Source organism: Apodemus sylvaticus, chromosome 2 (genome assembly GCF_947179515.1).
Source record: "Apodemus sylvaticus chromosome 2, mApoSyl1.1, whole genome shotgun sequence".
NCBI classification, from domain to species: Eukaryota; Metazoa; Chordata; class Mammalia; order Rodentia; family Muridae; genus Apodemus; species Apodemus sylvaticus.
The window spans coordinates 183556529-183569691 of record NC_067473.1 but is presented as its reverse complement, the minus strand read 5'-3'; the positions used below and the strand labels follow the sequence as shown (position 1 = coordinate 183569691).

The 13163-nt window shown below is 44.9% G+C and overlaps 1 protein-coding gene across 1 annotated transcript in view; it reads left to right on the top strand.

The window, feature by feature from the left end:
• The window catches only part of Lmntd1 (lamin tail domain containing 1), a 65165-nt gene that overhangs the window by 36136 nt on the left and 15866 nt on the right, over positions 1–13163 (top strand). The gene's annotated exons all lie outside the window — the stretch shown is intronic.

The window sequence follows — 13163 nt, the reverse complement described above, 5'->3', positions numbered from 1 at the left end:
GTCTTCTTGTTAAACAATGTGCTTTCTAAGAATGAGAAATAATTTGCCCCAGTCATTTTATTTTTGTTCATAGGTAAGTAATATGCCACTGAAATCCAGGATCAGAACTCTACATGTAAATCAACATGGCTCATGTCACATGAGCAACATGTTAATTGCATTGAGGAAACTGCAGGGCTCTGTCCTGGGACATGTTAACAGTGTTGGAAGGAAGAGCAGGAGTGCCATCTTCTGGGATCTAGTTGCCTCACAACTTGGCATCATTGAAGCAGTCACTTCTGCAGTTGTTTCATCTTCTTTTGGTGATGTCAATACCATTATTGAGGAAGAGTCTGGCAAATCCCACGTGGCAGTGTGAATGAGAATAGCCCCCGTAAGCTCCAATGCCTAGATCTTGACCTACAGTTGTAGTTGTTTGGGAAAGATTAAGAGCCCTGTCCCTTTCCATGGACTAGCCCCAGCCTTCAGGTACTGAAGTGGGGCACAGCGTTGGATGAAGGCTGAAAGCTGATCTCTGCCCTTGTAACTCTCTTACTGTTCTTACTGGTTTCTGACCATTAACTTCTGCTGCCCACAGCAGGGGATCTGGGACCCTAGGTGCTCTCTCTCCCACTGAAGCCAGACAAGGAGGCAGCCCTGCTAGAAGAACGTACCCCACCTACAGGCAACAGCTTTGGGGACAGCCCCCACTCCAGTCGGTCAGGACCCACATGAAGGCCAAGCTGCCCACCTGCTACATATGAGCAGGAAGGTCTAGGTCCAGCCCGTGTATGTCCTTTGGTTGGTGGTTCAGACTCTGATATCCCCAAGGGTCCAAGGGTGGGGGGATACCCAGGGGGTCCCCACCCACTCAGAAGAGAAAGAGGGGATATAGGTGAAGGATTATGGGAAGGGTGACTGGGAGGGGCGAGTGAGCAGGATGTAAAGTACATAAGTTAAAAAACTATTTTAACTAAAAATAAAACATGTATACAAATTTAAAAAGAAATTAGTTGCTTGGGGTGTTTTTTCTTTGACTAGAGGGCCCCTCACTGTTGGGTAAGAGGGTCAGAGTTCAGTAACTCTTTGAGAGCCAGAGAAAAAGGAAAAGGAAGAAGGTCATGTATGAAGAGACGTCTCTGGACATGTCTCTGGACAAAGCAGAGAAAGAAAAGCTCTAACAAACTTTACTTCTACTTTAAAGACAGTATTTATACTCTCTCTAAAAGTTACCTCACATGACTATCAGGTAGAACCGTTAAAATAGGATAATTGATTACATGATTTTCTAAATACTTTTATATTCCAGTAAGTTCCTGGTAAGGCAATAATCCACAGCATGAATCAATAAGACTTAAGGAATAACAGAATTATTTACATGTTTTTCTATTAAGACTAGTACATCACTAAACATTTATTGTCTATTACTCCCCCAATAAGTTCATTGTAAGTTTAAAGCAATAATTTTTACATCACAAGTTAACACTTTTGTCAAGAGACAAATCATCTGCCTTGTGTCTTATTATTTTGCAGTCTTATGCACATAAACCAGCCAAGATTTTATTTTCTGCCCTTGCACCTATGATAAATTGTCCACTCCCAGTTTGTGACCATTAGTTACCAGACAATGGTCTCACACCTAACAGAGAAGGAAAGTCTTCCTTGATCCAAGCCTGCTTTCTTTTCCTAGACTTAGCCAGTGACACATGAAGGCTCGTGGAGCTCCGACTGCAGCTTCTATTTTATAGGGGACTTGAAACTACTTGCATAAATTTAGAAATTCTATAAAATCATTATCGGGAATTATGAAATCATCAATTTATCTGAACAGCATTAATTCATGAATACTCATCTTCATATTGATCTGTAGTAAATTTGCCCAATAGGGTGGGCTGATGCCCAGGAATCCTTAGGCTATGTAATAGAGGGTGGAAAGGTGTTATCAGTGGCAAGAAGCAATCCTGGAACGAAGTCTATAAGGACCCTGCATCTCGGAGCACACCCATGACCACAGAAGTGGTTTGAAATCTGAATGTGTTTTCGGGTATCTCCCAAAGTCCAGTCAAGTTAACATCTCGAATTAAGCATCACATACATCTGTAAAAGGCTAGGTTTTCTCAGGCAATGTAGGGTGTTTACCCCAAGTCCAGGGCCTATGCGGCTAAACTGCTTCTTCATCTTGGTCTCAATGTCGTGCTGGCTCGGGAGCTGAAGAAGGATGGTTTCCATGCCTAGTCTCCTGGCGAAATAGCGGCATTGTAGAGCTTGGGAAGCCGCCTGGCTTGCACTGTCTTTCAAGAGTCCTTTTGCCTAGTCTGCCGGTTGCATTCTTCTCTGTGCCATGCCCGGGGCCATCGTAGGCCCCAAGCCCAGGGCCATCGTAGGCCCCAGGCGATCAGCTCCAGTGATTAGCTCAGGTAGCAACCTCTAGCCTCTAGCTTGATGAATTAACTAACTCATTCTTCCTCTGAGTCTCTCTCTAGTGAAAATCTACTGCCTCTCTGAGTAAAAGGTATCTATTGTCTCTCTCTGCCTCTGAATTGAGTCTTCCTGAGTATTAAGTATAACCTATATATTGAATCACATCTGGATAAGCTAAGAAGGTTTGTTTTTCTCAAGGACTCCCTAGGTGGGACCTGTAACACAAAAGGCCAGTTCCTCATAAACTTCCCTTGCTATTCAGGTGGGCCTGAGATAGCCTGTCTGCAAGCAAAATCAAGAGTTAAAGGCGGAACTGGGTTAACTTGTGGGGGAAGGTAGTAGCTATGGGACTATCTATCAACTCAAATGTAAATTCTTTCTACCTTGCCCAATATTCATTAGTATTGAGAGGTTCTTTAGATGTAAATCTTCTTAGTCTGGCCTATTGTTTGGAATCTACCTGCTCTGAAAGGCAGTGACTGGAAAACCAAAAAAAAGAACTTGTGACTGGAATTTCTGGAATGCCTTTTCTACCATAATAACATAAGTGGTTGGAGCAAAGCAAAGCAGAATTTTTTTGCTATAAGATAAATACTTACATATCTATATTTGTTTGGTTATACCGTGTCCCGGTTATAAGGAAAGAGGAGAGTTTAGGAAATTGCCAAGTGAAATTTTTAGCTTCTAAATATACAGAGAGGTCTGATATTCCCAGGAGACATTTTTTTCTTTTGCCCCTGTCTGTAAAATATCATGTTTACAGACTTCACTGGGCCACCGCGCCACTGATGGCCTTGAGCTCTAACCCTCTGAAACTGTAAGCCCGAATAAATACCCCCTTTTATCATTGACTAGTCATGGATTCTAATCCCAGCAATAGAAACATAGCTAAGCCAGGCAGTTTTATGTTTTTAAAAGATTCCTCTAAAAGCCAAGGACAAGGCACAGTTGTGTGTTTCTGCAGGTCTCACTTGTTCCCACGTTTCTGTGCTCTTACCTCCCTGATTTGGCACCATTCCTTGGTTTACAATGGGAAACTGCACAGTAGCCCTAATGTGCGAGCGCTCTGGCCCATACAGTGAGACATGACAGTCTGCCTGTCCCCCACATACTCACCCCTCAGGTTGTCTCTGTTTGCTAAGCATGTTCTGTCATAAAGAAAGTGGGAGCTAAGAGGGGCGAGTGGTTTGTTTGGTTTTTTAAATCAACATTAAAATATAGTTTTAATAAAATTTTATTTTATTAAAATAAAATGCTGTGGTTCATCTTGTGCATATCAAACGATCCCATTTGAGCAGAGAGGTTTAGATTTGTTTTGTTTTTGTTTTTGTTTATGTATATGAGTACACTGTCGCTGTCTTCAGACACACCAGAAGAGGGCATTATATCCCATTACAGATGCTTTGTGAGCTACCATGTGGTTGCTTGGAATTGAACTCAGGACCTCAAGAAGAGCAGTCAGTGTTCTTAACTGCTGAGCCATCTCTCTAGCCCAGAGGTTTAGGTTTTAATAGTCTTCCTCAGATGGTTTGCCTGACTGTGATGGCTACAGGCTTGTGCCCAGACTGACAGCTTTTGTTTTATTTGGTTTTGTCATAATCCAACATGTTTTTGAAAAGTTCAAGGGCTACGTTACCTTCCCCTGTCTTCTCAGAATCTCCATCCCTCACCTGCTGTCTCTGGGACTGACAAACAATGTGCCTTCATAATATCTCTGAGCCCTTCCTTCCCGGGAGCAAAGTTTTATTTCTTGGTTTTATCTGAGAGCAAATGGCAGCGCCTGGATCTGCTGTCCTCAGAGGTAAAACCGTGGCCCCTTGGTCCTTATTGCTGGCAATGAGTACTCCTGGGAGACTCAGTGTCATGTGCTTGTATAGCGTGTCAAGCCTTCATTATCTCTCCTGAGGTCACGAGGTGGCAAGACCGCCCTTATCTCCAGTCTGTGTCTCAGAAACTTTAGCATCAAGAGTATACGTGACTTACTAAATCATTCAGCTACCAGATCAGGCTAGAACCTCAGTGTAACTCCAGTGTCCCTGCCACCTGGGCTCTAAGGTAATCTCTGTCTCACCATCCTGCCTGTCTGAAAGCATAAAGACACCACATTTAAAAGCAAGACTAGATTTACCATGATCTTTAACTATAGGCAGGGTAACTAATGTGCACGTGAGAGCCGGTGTATCCTCAGGAAGAAGACAGGTCAGATTCTCCGCCTGAAGATCTAAATGTGAGAAGCTGACCTGGGAGCTGGGAATCAGGCTTGGAATGGAGTTCAGGTCTTCTGCAAAAGCAGTATGCACCTAACCCAGGAAGTCATCTCTCCAGCCCCCTACAATCAACTCCTCTGGGAGTGTCAGTCTTACAAAACACTGCAAAGATCCTGGTCACACTTCCAGTACTGCTAAGTCAACAGATCGTCAATTATTGAGACAGACACACATAAACCCAATTTCTGCCCCAGGGTCTTGGCTAATGGAATTTCCACACAACAGTGTGTGCTGTCCGTGTGGGAATTCTCCGGGAGACTGTGGGTGACATGGCAGTGACGCAGGCACTCTGAAGAGGCACGTGTCTCTATCAAAGCATTAAAACAATGGACCCCCAGCCAGAGGAATGAGAATTTCCCAGGAGGCTCATGCTAGACAAAGGCACTGGCACAAGCCAGAGGGGAAACTGATCTCTTGGAGAGAGATTTCACACAGTTCTAACAACTCAAGAGACCAGTGTACAGGATGAGACTCAAGCCCAGACAAGCCTGGGTCCATGGTGGGCGGGGCCACACCCTGGCGAGGACTACTTAGATATACACATTCCTAGCCCTCTATTTAGACTGGGACCTCGCTTCATTACCCTGAAGAACTCAGGGATGTTGCTGGATGTCTTTGTCCCTCTCTTCCCATGTGGCCACATTGAATAAACCACCTTCCTCTGCCTCACCCTTAACTTGTCTCTTTTTTTATTATTGTCTTGTTGAGTATGGGTCGGTCAACCTGATTTGGGAGTTGTGACCTCCAAGTCCATAAGTGGACTGAAGGCTATATGCGGGCGAAGAGATACAAAATACTGCAGAATCAGGGTTTGCCACTAGCCAGAGAACACTGGTAAGGCTTGGGGACTCTTCCTGTCTGACTAGCCATTGTCATGGACTTGCTGACCCTCTGGGACACACTTGGGATTACAGGACAGAGCAGAACACAGAGCTTGGTGGGACAGGGTCTTGGTGGACATCACCAGCTCTGGCCTCAGGCATTGCCACTGTTCTAGATCTGAAGATTGAACGACATGCCACCAATGCGGGATGTTAACCCACAACCAGACACATCACACCTCAGATTCTCAGCAGGTTCTCCTGTACACCGGATCAGGTTCTCCTGCTGAGGGACTAGCAATAAGTCTTTGTGTGAACTGAGCTGTGGGCACCGATCCTTATTCCTAAGAGCCCACACCAGATGTAGGGTGTCCTTAAAGCCTCCAAGGACCCTCCTTGAGACCTTGACAGCTGAAGGGCTCTTGCAGACCCAAGCATGGCAGACATGGAGCCAACAGGTTTTGCCTTTCTCTCTCCCCATTGCTAAACTACAGATTATATTCCTAAAGCCAGCCACTAAGGTCTATTCCTTTATGTGATGACTTCCTCCCGAGGCTGACTACCAATGTCCAGCTGTCAAAGTATTGAAGTAAAGCAACCAAAGCTCCCTTTTGGCTGCCACAATTTACATGCCAGTCAAAACAACCAACTCATCCTAACATAGGCTGTTTATCCCTTGATAAACTCCTGCTTGGCTGTGGGTCATGTCTGCCTCCTCTACTGCCAGGAGCCATCTAGGAAAGACTAAGGCTAGCAGGAGACCTTCCTGGAGGTGGCCCACCATCTTTGCATGGTTGTGATGGGTGCACTCTGGTGAGGCATGGCCCTAAGAGACTTCACCCTAGTATTGCTTCTCACTGCTGTAATATTGGCTTTCCTGCCAATATTACATACCCTAATAAGGATTCCTGGGCATCAGCCAACCCTGCTGAGCAAATTCCTGCAGATCCACATGAAGATGAACTTTCATGAGTTAATGCTGTTTACATGAATTAATGATTTTATAGAATTCCTGATATGAGTCAAATAATCTTAGGAAGAAAGTTTTAAGACATGGTTTTAGTTGTTTTTCTAGAAAGATCTAATAAAGTTGGAGTCAAGAATAGAATGTGTCTGCTCCTTATAATGGTGAGTAAAGTCTTCATAAAAAGAAATACAATGAGTTTTCATATTACACTAGACAGAGAAATAGGCTTGTGACAAATTTGTGTTCAAGGAAAATCATTCAGGTCCAAGGATGAAGCCATGGTGTGCACTATGATAAGTCAAGGCCATGTGAAAACTGTTGCTTTGAACTTGTAATGAGCTTACACTATGAAACACTGCTTTGAACTTGTTACTGATACCTTTCTGTAATTCCCCCCTTTTTTGTAACATTTTATCTATGAGGAAATTCTTTTTTAGAGAACTTTTTGTCTAAAATCTATAAAAAGCTGAAACCAATAAAGAAAGGTGGTGTAGCCATTTTTCCACTTTGCCCAGTATGTGTTGTCTGTGTGAGCGACTTCTTTCCCTTCCTTTCTTTTCTCTCTGGTTTAGAAAGAGTTAATGAGCTCTGAGCCTCTCAGCTGGCCAGCTGGGGTCTCCTAGTAGACTCCCCGAGAAAGAAGCTCTATTAATAAATCCCATTACTTAATTTCCAGCTGCTATACACATCTGTTTATTCACTAGAAATCAGCGCTTATTTAAGCACAGAGTTAAGTTTCCCCCAGCCTTATTTAAACATGAAGAGTTACGTTTTCAATGCTTATGGAAGCACAGAAGAGTAATAAAGAGTTAAGTTCCCAAAGTTCAATAAAGCACAGAGAGTTGGGGGGTGGGGGGGGAGCTAGCTATCTTCAACCAAGCAATAAGCAAGAGAGTGTTAAGTTTCCAGAAGCCATCAGGTTCTAGCCCCCAGGGCAGTCAGAGAGAGATGTAAGGCCAGAGATCATCAGTTTTTTGGCTTTCATCCAACTCTGTGATCCACCTCAGCTCTGAACCCCCAAAAGGTTGGGACAGAGCACTCTCTACAGAGGCAGTCCGTAGTCCCTCTGGGGCAAATGTTCCTTCCCCCCTCCCCATATCCCTTTCCCCTTCTTGTCTCTTACTCCCCACCCTCTGTCCCTCTGAGCAAATAAATCTCCTTTGTGCTTAGAACTTGGTCTTGGGGTGTTCTGTGCTGACTCAGGTCCTTTCAACAGCCCTTTCTTGCTAGCCTTAGCCTTTCCTAGATGTCTCCTGACACCCGTCCATCCTTGCACTAAGCATACCATTTTCTTTCAGTGCCCAAAGCAACGCATCAGCTTCCACAGTTCTCCAGTCGCCATGTCTCCACCATCTGTTCGACACAATGTTGCCATCGACTGCGGGTGCTGATCCTGCCTACCCAGCTTCTCCCTTACTGCCTCATGGTACACTGTGTGGGAAGAGTGAAGGGGCCAGCATGCTGGGCTCTGCCTGTGCTGGTGAAAGACATTACATGGTTTACAGTTAGCATAATGCCAGGGAGTATCGGCAGTTTCTCACCCACGGAGGAGACCAGAGCCCAGGCAGTCTCCTGCCTAGATGTTACAGAGGCCTCAACCCATCCCAGGAGAGAAAACAAAGCTTGCTCCTGTCTATTGCATTTTAAATGAATTAGCTGTTCCTATAGGTCATCCTGACCCGCGTTTTCCCTGTCCGTCGATAAACCACCATTTTCCTACAGATCATGTCTGTCTCCTCTCTATGCAGAGGCAGTCCGTTGTCCCTCTAGGGCAAATATTCCTTCTCCCCTCCCCGTATTGCCTTCCCCTTCTCCCTCATCCTCTGTCTCCTGTCTTTGTCTCTTACTCCCTGCCCTTTTTCTTGAGTGCCTTTGGGAACCTTAGACGTTCTAAGGAAAAGCTAGTTTGGTGCCAAAGGGAATGAGAGATCAGAACTTTTAGAAACCATTGAGTGAACTGGTAACCCACCCGAGAAGCACTTTGATGTTCATGTCCAAAGCCCAGCACACGTGATTCTTGTAAAATCGCTACCATCTTAAGAGCTGAGAAGCTCTGCATATCACTGCATTAAAGCTATAACCTAAGCGTGCACGTTACACAGTTGAATTAATGGTAGAAAATTAATGATGAATGCTCGGCAAAAGCAGAAACTCCACAAAAAAAGATTCCTCCCTCTTGACCACCCTGCACATGTGGAAGTATCTCTTCTCCGTCCGTCTGACCAAATGGTCTAACAAACAGAACTTAAGGGACAGGAATGTGGCTCAGGCACTGTCCCGGCACTCTTGACCATGGGGCACATCACAGCGATGTCACCTCACTTCTTAGCAGATGGAGAGCAGAAAGAATGAACAGATGGGAACTGGGCAGTGAAAGATGGGAGTCTGCACAGGACACACTGAGACCAAGTTCTCAGCACAAACGAGATGCATTTGCCACAGAGGGACAAAGGGCAGGGAATAAGAAACAAAAAGACAGGAGACAGGAGATGAGGGAGAAGGGGAAGGGAATATGGGGAGGGGAGAAGGAATATTTGCCCCAGAGGGACAATGGACTGCCTCTGGATAGAGAGGGGATAGGCATGATCCAGAGGAAAATGGTGGCTTATCGAGGGAAAGGGGAAACTCAGGTCAGGATGAGTTGCTTCATTTTGACTGGGCATGTTAATTATGGCAGCCAAAAGGGGACTTGTGATTTCGGATACTTTGATAGCTGGACCTAGGTAGTCAGCCTCAGGAGGAGGAAGTGTCTAATAAGGGGACTAGCCCTTGGGGGCCAACTTTGGGAATGTACTCTATGGTTTAGCCAGAGGGAGAGAGAGAGAAAGGCATATCCTGTCAGCACCATGTCTGCTCAGGCCCGAGAGGGCCCTTCAGCCAGGGTGACACCGCCCCAAGACCCCATATCTCACGGTCTCCCAAAGGTGAGCTGATTATGAATCCATCAAGAAATCAATTCATCCATTAGGCCTGAGTCCTGACTGTCTCAGAAAGTTTCCTCACAAACACGCAGATATACAGAGCGATGTGCTTCACTGGGTATTTTAGTTACAACTGAGTAGATAGTCACAATTCAGCACCACAGTGAGTATGCCCAAGATCTACTAATCCCAACTGGTTTTATTTTTAAGATGTATTTATTTTATGTTTGTGAGTATGCTGTAGCTGTACAGATGGTTGTGTGCCACCATGTGGTTACTGGGATTTGAACTTAGGATCTTTGGAAGAGCAGTCAATGCTCTTAACTGCTGAGCCATCTCTCCAGCCCTACTAATTCAAATATTAATCTAGGGGAAACATGTTAGGAAACTCTCTAAATAGCTCAACTGTGTATTTCTGTAATAACTGAAGCACATTTCTAGTCTGGTCATATTATCTACTTTTGTTCCTCAAGAACCATCAGCAGATAAATGGATTTTTTAATGTATGTGCTACTATACATGCTCATCTTATTGATCTATAAACAGTGGTATTCAGACATATCAACATGAATGGACTGACATAAGCCAGGAGCAAAAGAACAATGAGTGTGGGGGTCACTTTGTCTCAGGAGAGCAATCTACAGAGCTCAGGGGCACAGCCCAGCTTCCCAGGAGTCTGGAGTAGAGAGACGGGATGGGGAAATGTTTAATATGTGGGTATACTGAAAAGTTTCTAGAAATGGACAGTGGGGATAGCTGTCCAGTCTTGTGAATGAACTTAATACGGATGCACTGACCATTTAAAGATAGTCAGAATGTTCCGCACCAACCTCTGGTAATACCTGTCGAGGATCTCCAAGATAAGAAGCCACACCACAGTCTGTAGTATCTAGAAGAATTCCTCACTCAACGCGGTACTTTCCCACATGCCCTGGTGGGTCTAAAGGTTCACATAGGCACCACCAGCGTGTGGGGTGGAGTAGACAGTCTAGCTGCCGAGACACGGGCCACTTTATCTCTGCACTCTCCACACTCAGGTAGACTTGTACATTTTCAGAAAATGGTCTGTTCCATTACTTTATGCCAAGATTATGCTATTAGGCGTCACCTTTGAGTTTCAAGCTGACTAAGCTGTGTGGGCTGTTCTGTCTCATGGTTGCTATAGAAACAGTCACCACAATGCTTTGGAGAGAACAGAAGGAACCCTAAGAATGTACAGATAGTGTGTTGACTTTTCCTGGCTTCTGATCTGATGACTCCATGGCCACACTGGGAATAAACAGCCAGAAAGGTCTGTGACTTTGGACAATAATCACTCCTAACGAGCTTCTCCTGCCCCCACCCCAACCCCTTCCCTCAAAGATCAGTAGTAAAAACACAGAAAACAAGGATTCCATGAGCTTCAGGTATCTCCAGTTATCCCTCCTACCCACAGAGGTGGGGTGAACATAGTAAAAGTGCCTCTGAGACAGCTAAAGCTAGATCAGTCCACTACACCCAGAGCTCAGCAACATCACTCACTCGAGATGCAAGACACGGTCCTAGAACCCGGCGAGCGATGCCCACGAACAGTACGTAAGCAGAGACCAAGAGGAGTGCTCTGCTCTGCAACTGGAGACGCCACCTTGATCTACCCTGCCACTGAACATCTACCCCAGGATCCTGACCCTCAATTCAGAGACTTCTCGTAGAGACTTTACACAACCTCCTACTAAGAGAGATGGCCCAGGCAGATAAGCTTAGGATTGTAGTTAGGAATTTAGAGTGCAAACATTGTGTGATGACCTCAGCATAATAAAATATAACTTATGTTATGGTAATAAAATTTATTTTTTGTTATATTTTGTTATATTAACTACAAGTGTCTATCTTCATGCTCTCCACAAGAGGCTCCCTAAATTCAAAACAGGTTCTACCTCAGATTCTCGCTGTGTTGGAGGATTGTGTTGTGGGGAATTTTTTTCCTGTCTGTGAGTCCACGGCCTTGTCAAGAAGGTTTACCTGAATACTTCCCTGCCAGTGATCAATACATGGTCTGCACATGCCTTGCTTCCTCCTGTGAAATGTGTCCTGAGGAGAATAGCCCTTCATCCTTGCAAGAGTCTAGTCACGCCTCAGCTCTGGGGACCTTGGTAGATTCCTTTCCAGTTACATCACTAAGTATGCACTTCCGGGACAGCGCCCCCCTCCCCATGTCTTCCTGGGCTGGGGGTGTTCCCTAAGATGAGGTTCCCTAGGGACAAGGTTAGCACATGCCCACGACACACAGGAACATTTGGGGGTCACAACCATGGAGCACTCTGCTTTACTAAGCTCCTCTGAGTGGAGGTTCCAGGATCAGATTGATTTGTTTCAGCTTGGAGAGCTGCAGAACCGGCTCCTTCTGCACAGCCCAGCTGAGCCTCCTGCGGTGCCCTGTGAAGATCACAATGGTGAGTACCTGAAGTCTCCATTAGCTTCTTGGTTTTTGTACAAATTAAGTACTAGCTCCCTGAATGTCTCTGGAGTGTCATTTACAGGGGTTGTCTGTTGGGCTAGCCCGGATATATGAAGCCCTGAATTTTACCCCCAGTACAGCATAAATGAGCCTGGCAGAAAAAGCCTGTAATCTCAGCCCAGGAGAGACAGATAAGAGGCTCAGGAATTCAGGGTTGTCCTTGGCTACACCAGATCAAGGCCAGTCTGAATTACTAGAGCCCGTGTCTTAAATAAAAAATAAGTAAATAAATAAATAAGCTTAAAAGAAAGGTTTAAAAGGGTTATCACTTGCCTTCCTCAGGAAAGGGAGCCCTCTTGTGGGACTCCCCGTAGCCAGGGCTTTGTTTAGAAAGTAGAGTTTCCCTCCTTTTAAAAGGATAAATGAAAGAAAAATTTCAGCAGCTTGCAAGAGAATAAATTACCCATTATACAGATATCTAAAAACTTTCAAATGTTGGGCAAATTGGGAACAAGGGACAAAGAGCCCATATTTTCTAAACCAGTTTTTTTTTTTTTTTTTTTTTTTTTTTTTTTACTTAAAATGGAAACAGATCTTGAAAAATAAATTTCAGTTCTTTTGGGTTTTATCAGTAGTCTTTGCTTAGACAGTGTGAAAGAACCCAATCTGTGGACTCAATCTCTGCCAATAAATTTGTAAGCATGTTAAAGACTCGGAAGAACACAGAGTCACCGCATCTGTCCCTCATGTCCTGGCTTCACCTCCTCTTGGTTTTAGTGAGATGTTTCCTTTCATTTATAATTCCAGGTTATAGCTCACTGTTGAGAGGAACAGCAGCAAAGGGATTAATCCCATCAGCTCCACGGCCTAGGCAGGGAGGGACAAACTCACAAATGCTTAGCCGGAGTTCTCCACTTTTATACAGGTCAGCACCCTCGTCTAGGGAATGCCGCTGCCCACGGTGGGCTGGGTCTACCTATTGATCGGTTAAGGCAATCCCACACAGACACCCTCCAGCTAACCATGTAGACAGTTCCTCACGCAGATCGTCCAAGTTATTCTAGGTTGTATGTCAAAATGACAAAACTAATCACCAAAGCAAAAAATGTCTAAATATCCAAAAAGGGTATTAATCATTTTCCATTTTAAAAGCACTTAGAAGAGGGGGCTGGAGACATGGCTCTGGTTGTGAGCACTTGATCTTATAGAAGACCCGGGTTCTGTTCCCAACACCCACACTACTGCACACAGGCAGCTGTGACTCCAGCCCCAGGGGATCCAACATCCTCCACAGGCATCCTCAGGCACCAGGCACACATGTGGTGCACATATACACATGAAGGCATTTAC